The sequence below is a fragment of the Tamandua tetradactyla genome, chromosome 12, assembly GCF_023851605.1.
Source record: "Tamandua tetradactyla isolate mTamTet1 chromosome 12, mTamTet1.pri, whole genome shotgun sequence".
Lineage (NCBI taxonomy): Eukaryota > Metazoa > Chordata > Mammalia > Pilosa > Myrmecophagidae > Tamandua > Tamandua tetradactyla.
Window position 1 is genome coordinate 89524400 of NC_135338.1, and position 23848 is coordinate 89548247.

The 23848-nt window shown below is 38.4% G+C and overlaps 1 long non-coding RNA gene across 2 annotated transcripts in view; it reads left to right on the forward strand.

Annotated features, from left to right (window-relative positions):
• Positions 1-1620: 1620 nt before the first annotated feature.
• Positions 1621-23848, forward strand: part of LOC143651653 (uncharacterized) — a 39858-nt gene continuing 17630 nt past the window's right edge. For both annotated transcript variants that reach the window (XR_013160101.1, XR_013160100.1), the window contains exons 1-2: positions 1621-1784; positions 2033-2106. This is a non-coding gene — a long non-coding RNA (uncharacterized LOC143651653). The remainder of the gene's footprint in view (positions 1785-2032; positions 2107-23848) is intronic.

Below are 23848 nucleotides of genomic sequence, written 5' to 3' on the forward strand. Positions count from 1 at the left end.
GCCAAATCCACTATCAACCAATTGATTTTATTCATTAAATGAGAATAAACTAGTGAATACATTTCAATTGAACAGGCCAACTAGTGCCATTTGAGATGCATTATATCAAGACTTAGAAAACTCCTTCTGCTTTGATCAGCCATAATGTTTCCTGAGTTAGGCTTTGTGCATTACATCTGGAAGGATCAGGAAAGACTCCAGCTACACTAGGTCCATACATACAGAGATTTTTCATCAAATGGAAGTGAAACTGTGAGGGTAAGCCCTTGCCTGGTATAGGCTAAGTGACCATTAGATGCTGACACAAAGAGTGTGTGCTCCACCAATCTAGCAACTTTGAATCTGAACAAGACATGGAGGGAAATATACTTATCCATTGATAAAACTTGGAGCTTAGCTGTAAAGCAGAATAAAAACTGAGTCACAGACAGGGTCGGTCAGCAAAGCGGATTGACCTTGAAGATCAGTGATCACCACAAAGTTGATTTATGGTGAGACATCAGCAGATGAGAAGTTAAAAATAAGTCAAGTTCCAGGTTTTCAAATTGAGATTGGTCAATTCTTTTACCAAATTGTATTTAAAACCACCAAATAATACAAACTGTCAATTCTCAGTTGGTATTTAATATAAACTATAAAATATAATCAGGGGGTATTTAATATAAAATAAATGTGCATGTAAAAACAATTGGAATGGAAAACATCACAAGATTTTATTAAAGTAAAACATAAGACTTCAAAGAAATGTTAGTCCTGTGGTAGGCTGCAGCATGCTCCCTACCCATATACCCCACCCCACCTACTATTAGAAAAATTGTAGGAGAAAAGATTGAGAAGACCTGGCTCAGGACACTTGGTTTCTAGAAGGCTTGAATATAAAAACGAAGGGAGGGGCCGGGAAAAAAAAGTGGCAGGAACTATGAGGTAGGGGCTGACCTCTCTATCTAATCGTGAATTCTTCCAGGGCCGGTCCTCTTATTCGTACTTCATCACATTATAAAGGAGACCTACCAACTTTATTATTATCAATAAAGAATCTGCCTTTGATTAGAAAATGAAAGGTCTCTGCCCTCCACTTCACAATTTTGCAAAGACATAATTAACACAAAGTCTCAATCTTTCTGCAATAAATTTCAAATACCTCAACTACTACCAATACTTTAGATTAAGAAAGTTTCCTACCCCATGTTTAAATGCCCATGCCGATTTTATCCCTCCATTATTTTCAGTTAGAGTAAATGAGAAAATATTTGTTAACAGTGAGTCAGTGATACATGGCGCCATTTTCAAGCCAACAAGCACTTCTTGACTACTCACCATCTGCCAACACTGATTTAATAGCAGTACTCTGTGGCGTGTGTGTATTTACGGGCACACATAGATGTGTGTGTGTGCGTACATGTGTATCCATACACAGAAGCACCATATGAATTTTTTCAAAATAAGAAGAGCAACAAATGCTCAATAAGCATTTGAATAATTGTTAATGAGAACCTTCCTTAGAGGTTCTTCTCTTCCTTATAGAATGATGAGGGTTTTATGATGCAACATTTATAGCGGGGTCTTCCACTTTGGGGTTTGACCATCTCAGTCAAGGAGGTCACAAAGAAACAATGTTGAACTGAGTTAATGCCTCTACGTGTGCCATGTGCCATGAAACCTTTTAAAACCACGGACGCATGCCTGTCTCCATTCCCATTAGGAATACATGCAGATTAAACTAACTTCTTGTCTGGCGATGACTACTTAGGCACTCATATTTGGCCCACCCGAGAGTGGCAGAGGTAAGACACCGCACACAGTTAGGACACGCCATCATAGAGCAGAGAAGGAAGGTTGTCAACGTGCATTCACTCCCAACCGTTCCGCGTGTGCACAGGGGAGGCAACTTACAGCAATTAGGGTTGCAGATCCGACAGCTTCCCTATGAGCTGCCACATTAGGTTAAGAACTGCAGGTTACAGAAGACCGAGTGTTTCTGTTTCAGCTCCAGAGGATTCATTTATTTTTTTCTCCTTTTTAAATTTGACAGAGGAAGACATAAATCTGAAGACAGAGAGAAACTAAAGAACTGTAACCAACGCCTACTAGACAACCATCCTCAAGGTAACAGCCTATATATACCCTATTTGAGACTTCTGAAGAATGGAAATGGTTGGGTGCTATAGAGGTTCGCTTCCACATTCATCTTTTAGAATATGCCTTCTCAAGCCACACTAATAGAGTTTACTGTATCAAAGGGGCTCGGGGGGGACAGGGTTTTTAAAATACATACATTAATAACAGTCCGTTTCCAACCATATAACTGCATGTCCTAATGTACACCAATTTAAAACTGCATGTGGTTAACTCTATTACAGCCAGTTTGAACAGATGGGTTTAGTGGAATCAAAATCGAATGGACTTTTTTCTTCTCTCTCTCTTTTTTTTTTTAGAATTTGGCTGCTTAAGTCACCAATGTTATTGTTATGGAAAGAGCTGAATTACAGAAGCTGTCAGATGTTTACTCTTTTGCAAAATTCTGTAGTAGGATTCCCTTACTCCACTTTGCAGTGACATTAGTGGACAGAGGAACCTACTGGGAGAATCACTACGTTCTCCAGACCCTCCCTGTTCTCTCAAGTGAGGAGTATAGAAGTGAGTGTGTGTGTAGGCCTATTAGGGGGTTGGCATGTTCTCAGAGACACCCAGCAGGATTAACGCAGTCAACAGAGAATCTAGGACCACACAATCTGCAGAGCTCCAGAAAGAACTCCCCGTACCTCAGTGGGACTTATGTCCAGCTAGGGTGGAGCAGAGCTTATAAGGACACCAGCTAGGGTGATTGAGTCCTTGCATCAGCAGGGAGCTGGCAAAACGAAGACAAGACTCTGGGAAATAGAAACTTGCCAAGCTTATTAAGACAAGGAGTTAGTTTCCTGGAGAAAGGAAAGGGAAGCCTTTACTAGAACTGGGGAGAAAGGCTCAGCAAGACTTAGGAATGAGTTAATCTCAGGAACAGTAAACTTGGGCAAATAGAAAAGTCAAAGTGGGCCTAACCTCAAGGACTGAAAACTAACTGAAGATTGTTCTTTAGGATTCTTTTGTTAAAAATGCTGAACACCCATTTATGTGGCATTTGAGCTACTTTATTTGGCATTATTTGCTGTAATGTTATGTCTTCTAAGAGTTCTAAATTCTGAAATCTACATAGAGGGATCAATATAATTAATATAATCTATACCTATTATAAAATGCACACTTGAGAGTGTCCCAAATCTCCCAAACACAACCTGCTGAGGAATTCCCATGCACTCTAAGTTTGAAAACTATTGGATATCCTATAGAAAGGAATAGAAAGGGAGTTTGTATTCAGATGTTATGTTGTTCAAATCATTCTCCCTATAAAATAAGCAGCAAATCTCTTTTGGAAATTGGGCCATGGAGCAAGGATGTACTTTTATGTGGGATGGTCAAGGTCTCTCTGAGAAGAGGACCTGTGAACAGGAATCTAAAGGACGGATTTCACAGCAATCCTGCAATGCAGTTCCCCGCATTTCATGGATAAGTAAGCTGAGGTCCGGATAGATCAACCAATTTGTTGAAGATCTCAAGAGCTGTGGACTGAGAAAGGTGAAAGTCAAATCCAAGTCTATCTGACTCCAAAGCCAACACCCTTGTTGAGATATAAAAACTGCAAGTGTGAAATGATTCCCAGAGAAACAGACATGTTAGGAAAGTGCTCACACATAGGTGTGACTTGAGGCACTTGGAAAGATAACAGTTATCTCTTTTCTTTTCTTTTTAATGCCCAGAGCCTGCTTTCAGCTCAGAGAAATTTGTCTCATGCCAGCCAAGCATGAGGGGGATATTCAGAGACCAAAGTCATCAACAGCCAAAAGAAAAACTGGAAAACCTACTTCTCCCTAACAAATTGGCTCTGGTTCTTCTAATATTACACAAAAACAGAATGATAAAAAAAGAAGACTTTAGACAAATATTTATAAAACCGGTGGGTGAAGACACCTGGCAGAGCAGGTGAATCAGCTACAGAATGAGATGTTGCTGCAGATTCAATGATGAAAAAAGTGACACATTTACAGTTAAACTTGATGCAAATCTGTTCTCCAGCTGATCCCCAAAACTCAAGAGAAACGAAGGATTCCTTTCTTTTCTTTTTACCTGAACATGGAGATTTTAAAATTAGTTGTTCACATGAGTTGAGACTCCACTCTGCACGAACTAATTTATGAGGACAGAATTTCAAATTTCTGCATCTTACCCAGACTTCCGTGGCACCTGTATCATCCCAGAAAAAAGAAAAAATCCAGCTTTTGCAAGTATCGCTCTTGTCATTAGTGTAACACACAAACTCAGGCAACTGTAATGATTATTTAATTGAATATAGATGTTGGCTGAATACCAGTGCAAAACACCATGCATTTTAAATCAATCATGATCCATATTAATTCAGCACTTATAGGCTATTTCTTGTAACAAATGTGTAGGGACACAGTTTCAGCCTTGTGGGAGTTTATTACCTACATCAACATCTATTCTGCATTTAAATTTTTCATATTTCATTGGGAGATAAGAGGAGAATTTGACAAAAGTTTTAATTTTGCTTCAATGAGCAATCTACTTTGCATAATGAGTGTAATATCCCCCAAAAAGTAATTTAATGCTTTGTAGTATTATTAGTTGTATTGATGGTTATTTTGGCACAGATATTTATTGAGACACCAATATGAAATAGTCATCATTCTGGGTGGTGGGTGAAAAGCATTAAAAAAAACAGTAAAGGTCTTTCACTAAGAGACATATTACCTACAGGGGAAAGATGCACAAGAATAAAATAAATAAATGAACGCGTAACACAACAGGGATGACAAATGCTATGAACAGTAAAGTAGGACAAACAGAACAGAAAGTGGTGAGGGGTAAGGGAACTCTTTCCTAAAAGGTGCTCAGGGATGACCACTCTGTTAAGATAACAACTGACTGCAGACACTTGAAGCAACTGTGGAGCTGGTCATGTTTGTGGCTTCTGAAAGAGCATTCCGGAAAGAAGAACCTTAAATGATGCACTGTGGTCAACATGGTGTCCTGGAGGTGGAGCCCGGAGGGTGGTGTAAGCAAAGGGTGCATTGGGGTGTCCTGGTATATAGGGCAGGAAGGCCACTTTCACCAGAGTGGAATGAACTGGGGGCCGGCAGCAGCAGATGAGGTCAGAGAGGTGGTGAGCGCCAAATCACGGTGGCATCGGAGGTCACAGTAATGACTCTGGATTTCACTCTGAATGAGATGGGATGGCCTTTGAGGATGGTGAGCAGAGGGGTGACATTTTCAGATGGATACAGAACGGAAGTCATAGAAGGCAAATGTTCATCATTCAGAACATGTAGAACTTCAAAGCAAACTTTCTCCCCAATAGACCATTTTTTTTAGTCCTTAGAAGCACTAGACCTTAACAAAGAAGAGGTACCAATGTATTCATGCTTCTTCGTTTATGTCTTTCTCACGTATATTTTGAATATGTTATGATTGCATGATTGTGTACTTTTTCTTTATTAGAAAAGATGTGGGCTTACAGAGCAATCACACATAACATACAAGATATTCATAGTATTAACTACTCTATCACTAACAACTCGCATTGGTGTGAACACTTGTTACAATTGATCATAGCACATTTTTATAAATGTACTATTCAGTATAGTCCGTGGTTTAACTTAGGGTTCACTATTTCTGTTGTGTAGTTCCCTGGGTTTTTTAATGTTAATTCTGTTACTTTACATACAGTCTAGCATTTTTCTCTTTTAATCACATTCAGATACGTATTTCAGTGTTGTTAAATGCATTCACAATGTTGTGCTATCATCACTAAATCCTTTACCAAAACATTTTCATCATTACAAATAGGGACTCTACACACTTTAAGCCTTAACACCCTGTTCCCACCCAGCCCTCTAGTAAACTATATTCTAGATTCTGACTCCATGAATTTGCTTATTCAATTTATTCCAAATCAGTAAGAAAATACAGTCTTAGTCCTTTTGTGTCTGACATTTCACTCAACATGATGTCTTCAAGGGTCATCCATGTTGTCACATGTACTAAGACTTCATTTCTTTTCAATAACGAATAATACTCCATTGCATGTATATACCACATTTTACTCATCCTTTCATTGGTTGATGGACAGTTAGGTTGTTCCTCTTTTCGCAATTGTGAATGATGCTGCTATGAACATCGGGGTGCAAAGATCTGTTGGAGTTCCTGCTTTCAGTTCTTGTGGGTGCACACTTCATAATGGGACTGCCAGGTCATATGGTTGTTCTTCACTGTGTTTTAATGGATGTGGGACACAAATGTGAAGTGAGGCCAGCAGGGAGGTGTTCAGGGGACTAGAAAAGGCTCTCTCACACCTTATATAATTCTTTGATCATGCTCAATTCATATATCAATAAATATTGAGTGTCTACAATGTCCAAGCACTTTAGCATACATTATGGCACTTAATGTAATTATAGTATTTATTCTACTATGTGAAGTAAACATTAACAGTATCCTATATTTGAGGCTGAGGAGGCTGAGGCTCAGAGACCTAAACAACATGCCCAGTTAATAGGAGATCGGCATGCCCCACAAGTCAGGCCATCTTGCCACAGCAGTATGGCTGCTTCTCCTCAGAAGAGAAGAGTAACTTAAATAAAGACAAGAGAAGAAAATGGAGGAGAGAAACAAGGGATTGACAAGGAATAACACATTGTGGAAAACTGTTCGGTGATTCCTAAAATAGTCAAACACAGAATATCATATAACCCAGAAATTCTACTCCTAGGCATATATATCCAAAAGAACTGAAAACAGGGACTCAAAAAAATGCTTATACAACAAGTTCACAACATATAACAAGTTCATAGGTGTATTACTGCAAAAGCCAAAGGTGGAAACTACCTATTTTAGTTTGCCAGGCTTCCATGACAAATACAGTGCAATGCACTGGCTTAAACAATGAGATGTTAACAAATTCTGACTGTGAGGCTAGAAGAAGTCCAAATATCAGGGCACCGGTAACGTGATGGTTTCTCCCCAAAGTCTTAACATTTTGGAGCTGGCAGCTGGTGCCCCTGGGAGTTCCTCAGCTTGTATCCCTGCCTCGTATCATATGACCATGTTCTCTCCTTTCTCTCCCTGCTTCTGTCAAATCCTAGCTTCTGGGTCCCACCTCCTCCCCATGATTTTCTCTTACTTTATCGGAATTTCTTCTGCTTATAAAGGACTCCATTAATTTGGACTAAGAACCAATCTTATTCAGTTGTGCCACACCTTAATTTAACATCTTTAAGACATTCTATCTGCAATGAGTTCATACCCACAGGAATGCTAACAAAGATTAAGAACATGTCTAAATTGGGTTACGTAACTCAATCTACCAAAAACCCAAATGTCCATCAATAGATGAATGAATAAAAAAAACGTGGTATATGCATTGAATGGAACACTATTCCACCGTCAAAATGAATGAAGTGCTGATACAAGTGGCAATGTGGATAAAGCTTGAAACAGTGTCCTCAATGAACAAAGCCAGTCACAAAAGAACAAGTAATATATGCTTCCATTTATATGAAATAAGCATTGTAGATAAATCCATACAGACAGAAAGCAGATTGGTGGTTGTCAGAGGCTGAGGGAGGAGGGAATGGGAAGTGACCGTTTCATGGGTAGAGGGTTTACTTTTGGGTGATGAAAATGTTTTGGAACTTGAGAGAGGTGATGACTTTACAATACTGTGAATGCACTAAATCCCACTATATTGTACACTTTAAAATGTTGAATTTAATTCCATGTGAATTTCACTTCAATAAGAAAAGGAATAACAAATTAAGGGGAAACAGAAGAATGATTCGGGGTTGTTTACAGCTGTTCAAAAATGGCAGAACACAACTGAAGCTCTCCGTGCTCCCTTTAAATTCCATTACCTCATGCAAGAGCTCATATCATTAGGTGAAAGAATTATATAGCCATATCTATTATTAACTATATTTTCTATTGTTCCTTTGTATCTCAAAAGTAATGCAGTCTCATTGTTTACAAACTCAAACAGTAGAGAAGTACATACAACAATATAAAGGTCCTCCCCCATTTCTACTTCTCAGTAGTAACTGCTGATAACAATTAGCCCTGAATTTTTGTTTCATTTCCTGATGAGTGGCTCTCTAGAGGACAGACATCCTACTTAGGAAAGCATTGTCATAGTTTGGAACTCATTTAAAAAAATCTCACCAAGTTGACTAAATCTGACTGGGGATTTATAATGAACAGATTTTCTATGAGTTTTTTTTTTTTTTTTGCTTACTAGTTGGCTAGTTGCTATTTCAGTAAATATCAAAAAAAAAAAAAACAAAAAAAAAACAACTCTGACATAACCAGCCATTGACTTAGTTAAATGAGCTGAGCAGTGTGGGTTAAATTGGATAGACTGCCATTCCCTGGCGCTAAAGATGACAAACCATCTGAAACAGATGGAGAGGCAATGAAAGTAAATGAGCCCAAAGATCTTGCAAATAAACCCTGCTTCACTTCGTCAGAAAATACATAAACTTCCAATATACTACTTTCTTTTCATATATGGCTATTTTGAGCCTGCTGAATGACAAATAAAGGCTCATAATGTTAGGTCTCAGAAAGAAAATTCTAAGAAATCTGTTAATCTTTGACTTGCTGTCTCATGTGGAATCCTTAACAACTCTATGCCTAACAAAATGCGAATGACGACTGTTTTCCATAATCCTAAACCCAGAAAGCTTTCTTTTCTAGAAGAAAAGTCAAGTAAGTTAGCATGAGGTCAAATAAAATGCCCCCCATTACTCTATCAGTAGCTGTAAGCAAGTCAGAGTACAGAAATAAATATAAATGAGCTTTCACATGCTGCTTTTAGATTTTACAAGTTATTAAATTTAGTATGAATAGTATTTTTTGCTAGTTATTTTAGTCTAGTTGTCTACCTCGAAGTATATAAAGATCAAACTCTGTCAGATCTGCCTTGGCACACAGAAACAAGTATCATATATGTATATGTTTGTAAACTACTGCTGGACCTATTGCTATAACAACTGCATTGATCAACACAGCTAATACTTTTAAGTTTTTAATAGTGATTTGGATATTTTTGAGAATATATTTGTTCTGCAGTATTTTTCTAACAATGATTTGCCCAAATGGTCTGCGCATAAAATATATGCAGCTGAAGCTGGGATAGCACCAGTAAAGGTATCATATGGCACATTGTTTTTAATTCCAGGTATAAACTGACTGAGAACTATTCTTATGCCATTAGCAAAATGATGCAAATACCCAAGATTTGTTGTTGCTGTGTTGTAAGGTTTATACTTGGCTGCATTGAACACTTTGCTCAAAATTCATGTCAGCATACCTTCTGGTTATCCTTGCTACACCACAATCTGTGAAGAGAATTTAGTGGTCTTCTTGTTTCTTAAGAATTTCAAGAAACTAAATATTTATTCTCACCCATAATGTATGCAGTGTCGGATTTTAGTATAAATTACAGAATTTAATAGGTCAACTGGGTTCCCAAATATTATTTTTGCTAATGTGCTAAGAAAATGAATTAAAAACACTAACACTCTCTTGCTGACAAAGTCTGATATAGTTTTAAAATACTTCAAGAGGTTCTATGCTTAAATATTGTTGGTTTGTTGCAAAAATTAGTAGTCTATATACTGGTGAACATGACTTCCTGTAGGAAAATAGAGCCTATCTCAGAGAAACCAAGCATGACAAAGTTTGGCAGGTGATTTGCTAACTTGGACAAGAATACTTTAACTTTTGAGGGAGCAAGAGAATAGTGGTATGCCAAAATAGAAGAAGCTAATATTATCAAAGACAACAGGTGAGACTATAACAGTGGTTCTCAACCTTGGCTGAATATAGTATTACTTGGGGATTTTTTAAGAATCCTCACATCTAGGGAGGACCTTTGAGGTGGACTATATGTAATAAACAAAGTAAAGGGGTCACTGAGATTTGATGGAATCAGATTCCCATAGGAAATCTCAATCTCTTCTATTGGGGCTGTAGTACTTTTAATTATGCACTTCAACAAATACATGTTCTTAATCTTAACCCCCGTCTGTGTGGATATAAATCCACAGCAAATAGGACCTTCTGAAGGTGTTATTTTAGCTAAGGTATGGTGATTATCCAGATCACTGGAAGACCTTAATCCAGATTGTGTTAGGCTTGTAAAAAGACTGGGGAAGTCACAGAAGCCAGAAAGGAGAGGAAACTGGCATTTGATGGAGGCAGAGATACAAACCAAGGAACCCCAAGGACTCCCAGCCACTAGTATCAGAAACTACAGATTCTAGAAGAAAACAAGCATGGCTGAGATCTCGATTTTAGATGTCTAGCTTCAAAATGATGGGTCAATAAATCCCCATTGTTTAAGCTAATCCTTTGCATGGTATTTGTTATAGTAGCTCTGGAAAACTAAAACAATTATGCTCCCATAGGACTTCGTAGAAAGTTCTCCATACCATAACAGGGTGCTCGGCAAGTTCTCAATAAATGGTGTGAAAATGGCAAGTGTTTTTAAATCAAAACAGTTCCTAAATTTATTGGTTCCCTGAAGCAATATCAATTCCAGATAGGAACAATGGAGACTAAATGTCGAGATGGAAACTATGAAAAGCCCAAGCAGAAACAGAGAAATCTTTTCAGCTGGTGTATGTAAAGGGTGGGCATAAGGTACATGGAAGACTATACGTGTGTATGTGTGGCTGGGAGTAGAAAATAAGCTTTTGATGGTTGGTTCTTTCCTTACCTCCTTAATTGCTTGGAACAACCATCCCTGGCCCTATAACAAAGATGTTAGACCTTTGGGGAAGGTGTCTATGGGAGTAAAATTTTGCAGCTCAAAAACTCTGTTAAGGGGCGGAAAATGGGGAAAAGACCTAGAGTAAGAAGCTCTCTACCCTAGGGTTTAACTCTTCTGTTCTTGAACTCAACAGGGCTGACACAGATAGCATCCAATATCCCCAGGGTATATGAGCTCATGGGATGAAATGGGTCATTTGAAATGTAAAACTATTGCAAACAGAAAACAAAATACTAGATTAGAGAGGCCAGAATGAGAGGAAATATATATGATAATAAATATATTATCATATATATTTCTAGAATGAGAAATCATATATATTTCCAGAATGAGAGGAAATATATATGATAATAAAAATAGTAGAAATGATGAGAGGCGATATGGAAGTATACTGCTTTAAATATCACTTTAAATATAAATGTTCTAAGCATGATGATTAAAAGGCAGAAATTAGAGTCTTTTTCATACTGGATATAAAAGGAACAGCCAAATAAGTGCTGGCTACAAGAAACCCACTTTAAATATAAAGTGCAAAGAGGTTACACTAAGCATAAGAAATACGAAGTGAGACAAAAAAAAAAAAAATCAGACTATTACCAGGAATAAATAACAACAAAAGGGTCAATACATCAAAAAGTCCCAATAATACAGTTTCAAAGTTCATGAAACAAAAGCTAACAAAACTAATAGGATAAATAAAGAAGTCCACAGCTATAGCTGAGGGAACTTGCAACCCTCCTTTGTTAGTAATTTATAGAGTAAGTACACAGAAAATCAGTAAAATATAGATGAGTTGGATAACATTAGAAACAAGCTGGACCTAATTGACATATATAGAAAATGACATGCCACAAACATACAATGCACACTGGAAAATTCTATGAAACATTAAGGAAGAAATACCACCAATGCTTTAAAAACATCTTTTCAAAAATCCCAGCTTATTTTGTGAAACAAGTGTTACACTGTTAGACTAAAATGCAGGGGAGAGGAACCATTACTAGAAAAGAAAACTGCAAGTCAATACTTTCAATAAAAATGTTTCAAAAACGATTAACAAATTTTTAGAAAATCAAATCCATGAACAGATGAAAAACGATAATATATCATGATAAGTGGTGTTTATCCTAGAAATGCAAAGCTGGAATAAAAAGAAAAAACACTGTAAAGATTTCCAGTTTCAGAGGTAAACAGGTAAACAATTTTGATGTCATGACTCCCAACCTTATAACAAGAAATAGCTGGAGAAAGTGAAAACCAATTATTTTTCTTGTCTCCATCAGAGAACTATCACTGGAGGACAAACTGCCATCATGAAATCTAGAATTTCAGGGGCATTTAGAAAACTATAAGACCCCAAATCTCCTTACCTATAAGGAATGTTAATTAAAAAGTTGTCCAGGCACTGAGAAATGATATTGATCAGAAACTTGTAAGTACTCTCTTTTTTTTCTCTTTTTTCTCAAAAAAGGAGGAATGTTAGGAAAGGAATACAGGAAGGTAAAATAAATTCTTTTGTTTTTTTCTTCTTAATAGATCTAAAAGATAACTGTTTAAAACAATAATAGTAAAAACATCTTTGGATATTTATAGTATGTGGATAAATGAAATGAACCAGCAATGTCACAAGAGATGAGAGGGTTATTGGGAAAACTCTTTTATAGGAACCTGTACTACACATGAAGCAGTACAGTGTAATTAGAAGGCAGATTTAAATTAGTCAAAAATATATTACCAAGTCTAGGGCAAGAACTTAAAAAATTTAAAAAGTGAATATAAATGATATGTTAACTAGACAAAATGAAATAATATGAAATGCTTAATTAATTAGACATGATAGAAGAAAGTGTCAGTGAACTTTAAGATAAGACCATTTTAAATCATCCTGTCTGAGGAACACAAAGAAGAAGGAATGGAGAATACAGAATAGAGCCTGAGGAACCTGTGGGACACCATCAAGCATGCCAATATATGAATTGTTGGCATCCCCAAAAGAGAAGAAAGAGAGAAAGGGGCACACAGAATGTTCAAAGAAATGATGGTTGAAAATGTACCAAATTTAGCCAAAGTCATAAATATGCATATCCAATATGCTCAACGAACTTCAAACAGTATAAACCCAAACAGACACATGCCATGGAATATTATAATCAAACTGTCATATGCCAAAGATAAAGAATTCTGAAAGCTGCAAGAGAGAAGCAACATATCATGTACATGCACAAGGGAACTTCAGTAAACTTAAATGACGATTTCTCATTGGAAACCATGGAGGCAAGAAGGCAGTGGAATGACATATTTAAAGTGTTGAAAGCAAAAATTTGCCAACCAAGAATTCTATGTGAGGCAAAACTGTCTTTCAAAGATGAGAGTGGGATCATGACATTCCCAGATAAACAAAAGCTGAAGGAGTTTGTCACCACTACCACAGCCCTACTAGAGATGCTAAAGAGACTTCTTCAGGGTGAAAGCAAAGGGAAATAGAAAATAGATTGAAGCGGCATGAAGACCTTCAATGAAGGTGATGATATGCGTATAAACAAATGCAAGCAATATTGTCTTTTTGATTTGTATCTCCACTTTGTACTTCCCATAAGATTTAAAAGCAAATGCATAAAACATAATGATACAGCAGTGATTTTAGCCTCACAATGCATACACATGTCATTTGTGACTTGAACTACATAAAAGTAAGTGAAAGAAGGGCTAGGAGCATAGTTCTATATACTATTGAAGTCAAGTTGGTACCAGGAAACAAGATGTTATTGATTTAGGATGTTTAATTTGCAACTTCAAAGAAAATATCAGAGAATATGAAAGCTCATAGAGAGAGAAATTAAAGTACTGCTTTCCAGAGGTAGAGGGCAGAGGGAATGGAAAGTTAATGCATAATATGGGTTGGGTTTCTGTTTGGGGACATTGGAGAGTTTTTGGTAATGGAAGGTGATGAGGTTATTGCAACATTGTGAATGTGATCAATTCCACTGAATGCTTTTTTGGGGAGTGGTTGAGAAGAGAAAGTTCGTTGTATATATATTTTCACAATTTAAAAAAAACACTAAGAAAACAATGGCAATTAAGTGTAATACAAGATCCTGAACTAATTCTAATAATAGAGGAGAAAGGCCCAAAAGGACATTAATGGCATATATGAAAAAATTGGAATACAGACTGTAAGGGTAATATTATTGTTAAATTTCTTGAATTTGATAACTGCACTTAAGGTGGGTACATAAATGAATACCCTTGTTCTTAGGAAATGTGCATGGCAGTATTAAGTATTTCAGGAACATAATAGGTATATATATATATAAAACCTATACTCAAGTGTTCAGACAATGGATTGATAAATAGATAGATTGATAGATTGATGGATAGATAGAATGATACGGCAAATATGGCAAAGTGTTAAAATTAGTGGACCTGGGTATATGGGGCAAGGTAGAAGTGCATTGGGGTTCTCTGTATGGAGTTTGTATTATTTTTGTAACTGTCCTGTAAATTTCAAAGTTTTTCAAATAAAAAGTTTTAAAAAAGCTTAAGAGAAACCACAGAATGCAAGAAAAGGCCATAGAGAAGGGGAGAACAAAGAACATCGCAATAAACAGAGAACAATTATAAATTTGGTAAATTTGTATTCAACTATATCAATAATCATTTTAATTGTGAATTGTCTAAATATGCCAAGTACAAGTCAGAGATTGTCAGAGTGGATTAAAAAATATCCAGTTACATGCTGTCTATAAGAAATCAACTTCAAGTAAAAAGGCTCAGACTAAAAGAAAAGGATCAGCAAATAATTACCATGCTAACACTAATCAAAAGGAAGCTTGAGTAGCTATATTAATTTGAAGCAAAGCAGACTTTAGAACAAGTAAGATTATCAGGGATAAAGAAGACTATTACATAATAATAAAATGGTCAATTCTCCAAAAACTTTAACAATTCTTAGCATGTATGTACCTAACAATCCAGTTTCAAAATACATGTGGCCAGACTGGTGCAATGGTGGCTCAGTGGCAGAATTCTCACCTGCCGTGCTGGAGACCTGGGTTTGATTCCTGGAGCCTGCCCCCGCCCCCCCCCCCCCCAAATATGGACAAATCTGAAGTAACTGAAAGGAGAAATGCAGAATCAAGTTTTATGTTAGGAGACTTTAATGCCCTTCTTTCAGTAATTGATAGATCACCAGGCAAAAAAATTGTAAGTATATAGAAGTGATCAGCAATGTCAATCTACTTGATCTAATTGATATTTATCGAACACTTCATTTGACACCAGGCTTCTCAAGGGCACAAGGAATGTTTGCCAAGACAGACCACATTCTTGGCCATAAAACATACATAAACAAATTTCAATCAAACAAAATATATCCCCAGACCACAAAAGAGTCAAATAAAAAATCGATAACAGGAAGATGACTAGAAGAGTCCTTTGTATTTGACTCAGTGATTATTTGTAAGTGGGATTAGTATCCAAAGAAGAACTGGGGAAGACATTAAAAATATTTTGAACTAAATGGCAATGAAACTACAACTTGTCAAAATTGTGGGCTGCAGCTAAAGAATGCTCAGAGAGAAATGTACAGCATTAAATATAAATACTAGGAAAAAAAGAAATTGAAAATCAGCATGCATACTTCTGTCCTAGGAAATTAGAGAAAGAAAAGTAAATTAAGGTTTTAATTAGGTTAAATTAAATTTAAACCTAAATTAAGCAGCAGAAAGGAAACATAGATTATTGCAGAAATCAATGAGACTGAAAATAGAAAAACAATAGAGAAAATAGACAAAAAGCTGTTTCTTTGAAAAGATGACAAAATATATAAACCTCTAACCACATTAACCAAGAAAAAATGAGAGACAACCCAAACTGCCATCATCAAGAATTCTGAAAGAGGGGACATCACTATTTATCCCATGAACATTAAATGGAGAATAAAGGAATACATGGTCTCTATACATGCTGGTGGAAATGCAAAATGACACCATCACTTAGGAAACAGGGGCTGGACTTTATCTATACACTAGAATACTACTCAACAACCAAAAGGAACAAACCACAGATAATACAACAAGATTATGGTGAATCTCAAGTGTGTTATGCAAAGTAAAAACAGTTAGACTCAATGTGACATTCTAGAAAAAGCAAAATTATAGGAAAATGATGTAACAGCAGTTGCCAGGAACTGGGATAGAAGGTCTACTATAAAATGGCATGGGGAACAACGGTGGGGGTAAGCTGCTTTTTTTTTTTTTCAAATTTTGGTTTTGTTGGTGATTACTCAGCTGCATACATTTTTGAAAACTATACATAAGTAAGAAAAAGTAAATTTAAAAAACTGAAAGCTTTACCTAACCTGAAATAACATGCAAGCTCACAGTTACAATGGATCCAAAATGAAATCAAGCACACAAAGCATCAACAGAAACAAATTAATAAAGCATTTTGGCTGCATTCTTAAAACTTGAGCATCAGAATTAACAGATTTAATAGTGAGCTTCTAAATTTTTTTTAGCTGAATTGGATCCTGGCAAAATTTTCCTCCAAGTCTAAATGAAGGATCTGTACTTGAGAGTGAAGAACTGATGACTTAAAGCCATAGCAGTAGATTCGCCCTGACTCCCCATCCACTCTCCTTACTTTGTCCTTGTCAACCACAATTGAAGTACTGTGCTTGATTCTTTTTTCTATATCTTATATGAATCATCCACAGAAGGGCAATTTAGATAGTGAGCAATCTTGAAAATATATTGCATGAGGATTGTTGGATGAAATTTGGCGACACATGGTCAGCAGAGTAAAGATTGTTACATATGGAATGCGGTCAGAAGATCAGTTTTCAGAGATTTGAGAGATTGTCTTATATGAGAACTAGACCTGTCTCACACAATAGTAAGGATCCTATTACTAAATCCAAAAGGATTTAGACAGAGGATGATTGATAAATGTCAGAGATCTTTTGAGAAGGATAGGTAATATTCAATGACTATTGAAAACCATACAAATTCTTCCCAAATCTTATATTTGAATGAGGTGAACTACTTTAACAAATAGCTAATTCTTCACATGAAGTTCAAGAGTCTCAGGAATCGAGCTCTAGATGGGAGATTGGCCCAAATGATTTTTAGTTTTCCTATAGATCCAGAACTTTGTAAGATCTATCCAGAATGTTACAGAAAGACTCACTGGGTAAGAGATTGAAGTTGGTGACTGTGTTTGAACTTGAATTCTCTTGTGACACTAAGAAATGGGCCACCTCAAAAATTAATGTGCTCACATTTGGTTTATGAAAGCAGAAAGCTGTGAACCTTGATTTTTCCCACTCTACCTTTGCATTGACATACTAAAAAAGAAAAGAGAAAGAAAGAAACCAAACACACACACAAAAGCAGATAAGGAGTTCAAAGAAGATTACTGGTCAATAACATGCCTGACATCAATAATGCAAACAGATGAGGAGTTGAGGCAGAACAGCAGGAACACACTGGAATAAAGAGAGGGAGACATTTCTATCCACCCATCATATCTTTACCTGACAGAGAGGAGAGCCTTTCTCAAGCAGAGAGATGGAGGTAAACCACCATCTGCCATCACCGCACACAGAGAGAGCAGTCACACACTGCACAGAAGCAACTTTAGGCCAGCGGACTGCTTCATTCAGTATGATCATTCTTTGTCTCCATTTCTCAGCTCTGAAACACAGATGAGGTCAGAAGTAGAGAGGGGCGCACTTTATGTCCAGATTTCTCCTCAAGGGAACAGACAAACTTAATAAGGCAAGAATATTTCATCCAACAATTCGGAAAGAATGGAATAAATGGCATTAATTGAGCCATCCCTTACTAAGCCAGCAAGTTTCACCAAAGCCCTTCAGGTACGTCATTTAATACTCACATCAATCCAGGGGCCTCTTACCCCAGAATCTATGAATTTGCCAATATGCACTGTTATTAGGTTCTAGGTCTCTATCTCTGTCTCTGCCTTATTTCTCTGCATGCCACTCTCTTTATTATGTTTCCTATGGTTATTTCCTCTCTTCTCCATTTCCCCTCTGCCTGTCTACCTACCTGGACAGCAGCACAGTCCAGAACCAGATATGAATGGTTCGTATTCTGCTTCTGATATTTAATAACTGAATGACTTAGGCAAGTTCCCTAACCTCTCTGGGTCTCCGTTTCCTCTTCTGAATGAAGCTTATAATAGCACCAATTTCAAAGGAATGCTGTGGATATTGAGACCACATATATACATCACGTTTAGAACAATGCCTGCCAAGTTGTAAAGTCAATAAATGAGTTATAATTATCCACAATCCTTCTCTATCTGCATTTCCTCTTCACTTAACTTTATTTCTTACCCTTTCCTTAATCTTTATTTTGAAATGCATATTTCAGTCTATTCTTCACATATCAAGCTACCTAAAATATCCACCAGGAATATAAAAATATCATATTGGTACAAAGGCTGGACTATTTCTTTCACAGTGTGACTCCACCTTTAGTTTTCTTAAAGAAAAAATAAAATTCAAGGATAAAAATGAGCACAGATTGATAACTGTAATTTTCAAGTATTTGGTGGTTATTTAGTTCACTTTTATTTTCCTCCGCTAGATTGCAAACTATGAAAATAGGGTCCGTTTTTTAACAGCATCTGACACAATAAGGGGATTCAATACATAATTGTTGAGTGAGTGATCTCTTAGGTTTATAAGAGGTTAAGAGTATTTTGAAGCATTTAAATCTCTCTGTGACATTCTGACCCCAAGGTAAAACTATTGATCTCACACCTGTATTCTTTTATCACATTTCATTTTAGCTATTGGTTATTATCTTTCCCGACCAGCCAGTGAATTACTGCTTTAGGTATGAACAGCGTCTTTTTCATTTGGACAAGCCTCTGTTGCCAAACAGCATTTGGACCTTAATCAGAAGTAAAAACAAGTTCATTCAGTTAAATTCAGCTACTACAAGAAGCTGACTTGGACAATCCTGCCAGAGCTGGGGCTTGCATTTTTCTAGAATAGCGCTGTAGGGCCCAGGTTTACAGAAAATAGATACTGTTAATTCACTAAAGGGGATGCTTAGGTCACAATCAGCCAACTTGATTGGATAAATGAGAAAAAGTTCAGTAAGCTCACAGGCCACAGAAAAATCCTCTATTTCAGTGATCAACATAAAATTAAAAGTTAAATCAGAGCAATGCATAGGCGTAAAAATAAGTTGTAAGGCGTCATTGCAGAAGTTAAGCGCATGATTCTGGAGACACCGACCTGGGTTCCAGCCCCCCTCCCTCCACCCCCCGCTGGTCCCCAGTATTCGCTCTACTGCTGTGGGGTGGAGTGGGGGAGGGGGGAACCTCTGGGTCGTCCTTTCCTCATCTGTAAAATGAAGATAAAAATACTACCAAACTCAGTGTCGTTATGGAAAAAAAGGATTAATACATGTGCATACCTGGCATATTCTAAGGCTTAACTCATTTAGTATTATTACAAATAAATAAATACATAAAATCGCTTTATGCAGGGATGCTTCAGAATATCTGCTCTAAGAAAAATAAAGCTCTCTCCCCCAAAACCACCGCAAAACAGCTTTCTAAATAACCCAGCCATTTAGTAGCATGACAATCCTGAGTCATATCAAGGTGTCTCAGGGCAGTGCGGAAACAAAGCGGAGGGCTTGGGTGAGGGGCTCTTGGGACCGATTTCTTGGACCTGCTCATCCCATTAAAAGACGGAGACTGGGGGGAAGAAAGGCCCCCCTCCCCGTGCAAAATAACTGCTGTTTGTTCGGCTGTCGACGGGGAGATAAGCGGCGGCAGGATGTGTTCATTTCTTGTTGGGCGCGTGTGGAAGTGCGCCCTGCGAACAATGGGCTCCGAGGGAGCGCTGCGCCCGGCCCCCGGCCCCCACCGGCGCCCCGCTTCCGGACTCTCGGCCGCTCACATCCCCCCTTTGTTTGCCCGGGGCCCGGCCGCGCGTGTCGCTGCCCGCGGCCACCCCACAAAGCTTTTCCGCCCGCCGCGCCTCGCCCGGAGGCCGCAGGGTCGCGGGGAGGAAGCGGCGGGCGGCGGCGGCGGCCGCGCGGGGCCGGGGGCCGGGGGTGGGGGGCTGGGGGCCGCGGAAGCGCCGCCGCCGCCCGCCGCGCTCGGGGAAGGCCTGCGCGCCGCGATAAGCCTTTCTCCTGCCCATTGTCTGCGCGCCGCGGCCGCCCAGTGAAAGTTACCCGGGCCCGGCGGGACGCGCAGCCCCTCCCGCACCTGGAAGCCGCCGCCCTGGGGAGGGACCCGGGCCATTGTGAGCCCCCGCGCCCCGGCCGCCCGCCCTCCAAAAGCGAAATGGGGCGGGGGCGCCCCTCGGGTATCCCCAGCCGGCGGCGCACGAGGGCTGAAGGAGCTTTGTGTTCGACGGAGCGCGGTGCCAGCGGGGCTCGTTTGACAGGGAATGTGCCCTTGGCTAGCCAGGAAACTTCTCGGGAATATGCCAGGGCCAGCCAGGAAACTTCTCAGTTCGGGAGGATCAAGGCCCCTTGCATTGATGAGCTCCTGGTTAGTAAAATTAGAAAAAAATGAAATGAACGATACAAAAAGTGTTGTGATCGACACAATAACGCGTTTAAGATACATACACACACACACACACACATACACACACAAGGGGCCCAAATCAATATAAAGTTCTGCTATGTACAAGGTAATTACAGGATTTCTATAAACAGCAATCTTTTATTTTTTTAATTACAAGCAGTTGTGGTTGGTGATGGGATGCAAGTTGAAAGTTGTATGATGATTTTTTTCCTCTTTTAATCGGTTCGGTTTTTGCTATCATGACTCTTCAACATCATTTGGAGATAACTGAGTTTTTTAAAGTCTCAGTTTGAGGCCAGGGCCAAAGGGCTCTAACTCTCCCCCCCCTCACCCTGTGCAAGGCCATGGCCACGGAATTTTGAACTGGTGGACCAAGAGAGTCAGGACGTCGTGTCCATTCCCACCGCTTTGGTCTTGTCTCTGTGTTGAATTTCTACCAGACCTATGGAATTTGGTCTCTGAGACCACCAGGTCCGACGAAGTAACACATAGAAGAGAACATTCCATTCATTCATAAGTCTGTCATACATTGTACTGTTACGTTACAGTTATTTCAAACAACCCATCTTTGACTACATATAACACTTTAAAGGAGCTATTTCAAAGCTATGCTAAGCAACAAGTAAAGAAAAATTGTGTTTCAGTGGAAAAGTAAGTATTGTTTTTAACACACCCTTCTCAGCTGCTGATTCTAACCTTATTGTCTCTGAGCTATTTTGCAACTCTTTGTAAACTCTAGATAACTAGAAGCTATATAAATGCTGACCTAACAGTGACTTAACTGAATACCAACATCTCCCCTCTGGTGAAAAAGATAGTTTTGTCTCTATTTGCAATTCATCCAGCATTCCTTTGCTCCGTTTAAATTTGTGTTCCTTTGACTTTTCCTTTGATTTAACTAACATCTGCCTGGTTCCTTGGTATCATAGAAGTAAAATAAATTACTGAACACATGTTCATTTTTATATCTGTATGAGAGTCATGATTTTCCCTGTTTCTGAAAATTGTCTTTTAACAGGCCCCACAATTAAGAGGATCGCAAATCAAAGAAAAGCAGGAAGGAAAAGCCAAAAAAAAAAAAAGCAAAACAGCTTTTGTTCACCATTAGATACAGGAAGTAAATTCATTAATTCTTTTCTTATACATATGGAACACTAATTGAGGGTGTATTACAGTGGGAAGCTTATGTGTAGCAATTATCGTCTCTCTGAATTCCTTTTATTAATAAAGGAAAAAGTGTCCCAGACTTCAGGTCTGAAGATCTGTATTCAAATGCCCGTAATACCACATATAGGTTGTGGCAGGACCAAGTCTGAGCTTCAGTTTCCCTGTCTGTAAAATGGGACTATAGTATCTGCCTCCCAGAGTTTTGGATTAAATAAATAAGAATCGTTGGTAAAGTGTCTCCTACTGCAGCTTATGCTCAAGAATGTTTCTTGACTGTATAGTTACATTCTATTGGTTATTTAGGCTAAAGGTAAAAGAAGTAGCAAGATATTCAGACCAAGGGACTCACATCAGAGTGAAAACAGGATTTAGAGACAGACCTCAATTTAACTGTCAGGTCGTACACTTTCTAGCCATGTGGCTTGGAGCAAATAAAATAATCTCTCTGAACTGCTACTTCATTGACATAAGAGGATTAGAACAATCACTTAGGAAAGTTGTGAAGGCTGTAACAATGAATGTAAAGTTTGGCCTAGAGCAGCACCCAGCAGAAAGAGCACATTTAATTAATAGTAACTATCAAAAGAATTTAACTAAACTTCTCTCTAATTATGACCGTAATTCCTGATTTGAAATAACATTTTCACCCACACACCAACCATTCTGATGCCTTGTTTTTCAGAGAAAAACACCATGAACCAAAATTCTTCCTCTCTGCTTAGACATGGTCTCTAGTCCCTGAAGTGCCTGCAGACTAGAGAAGGGAACTGTACCCTGAAAACTAATTTGCCACGTCTGTCACTCCCTGGGGGATAGGAGTATTTGCCATGTGTAACAGGGACCACCACTGAGGCTTAAGGAGGTGGAAGTTTCAGGGACAAAATAAAGAAATGCATGCGGTTAAGGGCTTTTTTGGAATTTTTTAGTCTATGGCAAGGATAAAGTATCCTATTATACTGCATCTGATACTTGATAAGTGGAAAAAACACAAGCTATAAATCAACATGTAATGCACGAGTAAAATCATTGGGTCAAAGCCCCTTCTAAGAAAAACTTTCTCAATCACAAACCCTGTATGGTCAAGTACAACCCTTTCCGTCCCCCCAAATAAATAAAGGGACAGCTGGTCATGCTAAGGGTGGACAATGGACATATGGGGACCATTTCCACAGACTGGTTTGTACCAATGAAGTGGCAATCATGATGAAAGGATAAGGTATAATGGACCAATCAGATCCTTTGTGAAATTTAAATTGGGCAACAGAGAAGAATTTAGCAGTAGAGAATGGAAGCTAAAACTCAAAAGAAAATGTAGGGAGGCACCAGGAAGTGGAGACAGGTACATAAGAGGTCGGGACAGACTCAGGTTAAAAGGTAGCATGAAAAATGAGTAAGTGGAAATGATCAGTAGAGAAAAAGATAAACAGAGCAGAGATAAAGAATAGGCCAGACGGTCATGTAGCAGAGGTTACTGTCGACTAAGAACACGTGCCTCTTTTCCATAATGGGTGGCTGTCCCTGGAAGGCAGGCACCCAAGCTGGGACTACGTTATCCAGCCCTCACGGCATCCACAGAAACTATGTGTGTTACCTCTGGGCTGGCATTTTGAGGAAGAGGGAGGGACTCTTCTCCCTTTTTCTTTTTTCCAAAACTGGAAGCAGAAGACCTCAAAGCTGTCTGGGACCAGGGAGGCACAAAATGGAAGGGGTGTGAGTCCCCGAACCACCATGGGACAAAGCAGCAGGCTGACCTGGATACCTGCATTGGTCTGTTTCTTGAGTGACTAGCAGAATACTACTGTATTAAGTAACCAAACTTATATAAGAATAGGGACAGACTGCAGCAAACCCAAGAAGTAAAGAAACCATGTCAATAAGGCAATGTTAAAAAGACAGAAAGGAAATACCTAGAGAGCCATCTCTGTCCCTGAGGGCTCTCTGGTGCAAGTTCTAGTCCAACTGTATTCCTAAATTATTCCTCCACTTATTTGATCTGACCAGCATCTCTGATCCATAGATAGATAGATATAGAGACAGAGTGAGATGGATGGATTGTAGATATGTATATATATATATACACAAACATATATATGTATACACTTATACACTTTGAAAAGTCAAGATTTCTTATATTTGTATACATTTTACATTTTCTAACATGAATCTATATTTTTGTTAACAATATGTGCAATGGACACACACGCACAATCACCA